We start from the raw sequence: 4,013 nt of genomic DNA on the forward strand, positions 1-4,013 counted from the left end.
TTTTTTTTTTGAGATGGAATCTCTGTTGCCCAGGCTGCAGTGCAATGGCATGGTCTTGGCTCACTGCAACCTCCTCCTCCCAGGTTCAAGCAAATTCTCCTGCCTCAGTCTCCCGAGTAGCTGGGACTACAGGTGCATGCTACCACAACCGACTTATTTTTGTATTTTTAGTAGAGACAGGGTTTCACCATGTTGGCCAAACTGGTCTGCCTTATGATGTCAGGCTCTGTTAGTTCTGTTTCTGGAGAATGCTGACTGATGCCTACACCTTTGAAAGGTGACTCTGCCACTCTGTCAGTCAAGAACTGGAGCCTGTTTCTCTATCTCTTCAGCCTATGTTTGACCACATGATTTGCTTTGGCAGATGGAACATTAGCAGCTGGGGACCTTTCTGCCACCACAAAAGCCTAGATTATCCTGATGGACGATGGAAGACACACGGCTGCTGTTCCAGCTGACATCAAACCAACCACTGGACAAGACAGTGAGGCTATCCTAGAACACAAAGGCCCAAATGAACTGTCCCAGAGCAGAGAAACTGCTCAGCCAAACTGCAAAGCTGTGATTAACAAAGGCTTCATCTTAACACCAAATTTTGGAGTGGTTTGTTACACAGCAAACAATAACTGATACAGTCATTATCATTAGCTCTTTCTTGAGCTGATCACATTCCCCAGAGTAGAATACACCAGTGTCCTGCTCCTTATTCCTGGCTGCTAGCACTGTAAGAACTGAGTGGAAGGCTGGGGTTTTCAGCACTCAATATGTAAGCATTCCCTTAATTTTCCAAGCAAGTTAGGGCACTTTATGAAGCTTCAGAGGACACACAGTGTCCACATAGAAGACTGCCCTCATTTCTGACATCAAGTACAAGTTTGGAGGGTTCACCAAACCAACCTCAGCTTCAACAATTTACTAGAAGGACTCACAGAACTCACTGAATGCCGCTGTACTCACAGTTATGGTTTAGTACGGAGAATAGAATACAGCTTAAAATCAACCAAGGGAGGAGACACATGAGGTGGAGACCAAGAGGGGCCCAAATACAAAGGTTCAGGTTGTCCTTTCCCGGTGGAATCCTGCACACTGTTAACTCTGCCCTCACTGGCATTGATGTGTGACAACGTGCCCAGAGCATCACCAACCAGGAAAACCCACCTGAGCCTTTGGGGTCCAGAGTTTTTATCCGGACTTGACCACACACTGCCCACATGGCTGGCCTTTCCTGCCCAGCCCCTCTTGGAGGTGGGGCTCGTACCTTTCATCTCCAGTCCCTGGGAGATTGGAACTGATACCATGTGGCACAAAGCACGTGTCATGAATCACATTGTTAGACTGTCTGGTGGCTAAACCCCGCAAAGCAAAGACACTCCAGTTAGTCAGGACATTCCAGGGGCCTAGAGATCACCTCCCAGGAGCCAAGGGCAAAGGCTGGACCTCTCTTTGGGCAAAATCAACTTTTCACTACATAAGCTACCCTCTGGCATTTGGTCAAGACTTTCTTGTGCAGCAAAACAATCGTCTTTGTTTTGGCATCTATAGTTAGTGTAGTGTTTATTAGACAGAGCAATAGTGGGCAACTCATCTGTCCTATAAAGCCATTACACACGTTTTCATATTTTTATACTATTAATAATTTGATTACTCTTTTCCTCCCTTGATCTGCTGTTATTTGTACCTTCTGATAAATTTATACTGAGTTATTTAGCATAGAAATTAGGTAATGGTCAGCTAAACTCTTCTTCCTCAGGCCAGTCATTTTTTTTTTTTTTTTTTTTTTGTATTTTTTAGTAGAGACGGGGTTTCACCAGGTTAGCCAGGATGGTCTCGATCTCCTGACCTCGTGATCTGCCCGTCTCGGCCTCCCAAAGTGCTGGGATTACAGGCTTGAGCCACCACGCCCGGCCGAGGCCAGTCATTTTATTACAACCTGAAGAGGTTTTAACTCAGTCTTTCAATATAATTGATCATCAATATCAGCATTATTCTAAGACTTGTTTACATAAGGTAGTTGACTCTTATTGGTAATAAGGCCAGTGTTACCTCACATCACAGTATGGTAACCTGAAAAATAAAAGCCAAAAGATATCATCATGTTACCAGAGTCCTACTTAGTCATTATCAATTACTCCAGTTTCATCATGTCGTATGACCAAAATATCCATCAATCATCAGTCCTATGACCATCAATCATTATATCATATGACCAAAATGTTTCCCGAGTGCTAACACTCAGGTTTGCAGACTTTCATTCACACGGTCAGGTTCCAAAGGCACATGCAGTCTCAGCAATCCATAGCTCCAGCATTTCAGGCATCAGGTATATAACTGTGGTAAGAGACAGTATCGGCCAGGAGCAGTGACTCACACCTATAATTCCAGCGCTTTGGGAGGCCAAGGTGGGTGGATCACCCAAGGTCAGGAGTTAGAGACCAGTCTGGCCAACATGGTAAAACCCTGTCTCTACTAATAATACAAAAATTAGTCAGGCATGGTGGTACATGCCTGTAATCCCAGCTACCTGGGAGGCTGAGGCAGGAGAATTGCTTGAATCCAGGAGGCGGAGGTTACAGTGACCCGAGATCACACCATTGCACTCCAGCCTGGGCAACAAGAGTGAAACTCTGTCTAAAAAACCCAAAACAAACAAACAAACAAACAAAAGAGACAATATCGTCTCTCGCTCGGAGTCTTTCTTGAAGCGCCAATGTAAATATCGGATCTCCCTCATGGCATAAACCATTTATTCATCCCTTTGCTCTTAGCTGCCTTTCCCCTTCTCTCTATTTATCATTTTATTTTTGCCAGTGTTTCCATCTTTGGAAAGGATGTTAGGTTGGGCCACTATGCCAGTATAGACTGCCAGAAGCAAGCATGGTGAAGCAGGGACTTCTTCCTCAGTCCACTCCCACTCATGTAGGATAGGGGCGCACAGGCACAGAACTAGTGAACTCTCCCAACAACCAGGTAACACAGCTACATTCAACGCTAACCCCAATTTTGCCAGACAGGGTGAAGGCACAGCCCATACCATCAGGCCCCCAGGAATCCTGACACAAAGCTTTAAAGGCCTGGTTCTAGCTTCTTGCTTAGGGACCATCCCTCCTTCTGGCACCTACCATTGCTGCCATGATACTGGAGCTGCTGTATCAGGTAGGAAAAATGGAAGGTGAAGTGACATAGGGAAGAACTGTGTGGTCACAGTAGCATCCCCCCATCCCTGCCTCCCCAGATCCCACAGGAAAGTTGAGGACTGTGTCCAGCGTGCACTCCCTTGGGTCCCTCTTGTGGAGTGTGCACATGAAGGCGTGTAAGCCAGCCCTTCCTGACTTTATCACCCTGTTTCAACACGTTTCAACTGCCTGTTACACTTCTCTATCAAACTTTTATTCTGAGGGCGAAAGTGTATTCCAAAGAAACATAATTGCCTGATCGGTTCATCCTGCCTTCTGACCAGAAAAGCCAATGCACTGAGAACAGCAGATTTTTTGCAATAGAAAAAGTTTAACGGCCGGGTGCAGTGGCTCACGCCTGTAATCCCAGCACTTAGGGAGGCTGAGGCAGGCGGGTCACTTGAGGTCAGGAGTTCGAGACCAGCCTGGCCAACATGGTGAAACTCCGCCTCTACTAAAAATAGAAAAAAGTTAGCCGGGCATGGTGGCAGATGCCTATAATCCCAGTTACTCAGGAGGCTGAGGCAGGAGAATCGCTTGAACCCTGGAAGCAGAGGTTGCAGTGAGCCAAGATCATGCCACTGCACTCCAGCCGGCTCAACAAGAGCAAGACTCCATCAAAAGAAGAAAGAAAAAGAAAGAAAGAAAGAAAGAGAGAGAGGGGAAGGAAGGAAGGAAGGAAGGAAGGAAGGAAGGAAGGAAGGAAGGAAGGAAGGAAGGAAGGAAGGAGGGAGCAAGGAAAGCAGGAAGGAAGGCAGTTGAAACAGTAAGCAAAATTGAAGGTTTCTCCTAGAGCTCATGTGGATGTTTTAATTCTATTGATGCCAGTGCTAGATTTTC

The 4,013-nt window shown here is 46.1% G+C and overlaps 1 pseudogene across 1 annotated transcript in view; it reads left to right on the plus strand.

Moving 5' to 3' along the window:
• The window catches only part of LOC108514228 (tubulin beta chain-like), a 76,576-nt pseudogene that overhangs the window by 41,065 nt on the left and 31,498 nt on the right, over window positions 1-4,013 (plus strand). The window lies entirely within an intron of this gene.

The sequence above is a fragment of the Rhinopithecus bieti genome, unplaced genomic scaffold, assembly GCF_001698545.2.
Source record: "Rhinopithecus bieti isolate Rb0 unplaced genomic scaffold, ASM169854v2 scaffold_32012, whole genome shotgun sequence".
Classification (NCBI taxonomy): domain Eukaryota; kingdom Metazoa; phylum Chordata; class Mammalia; order Primates; family Cercopithecidae; genus Rhinopithecus; species Rhinopithecus bieti.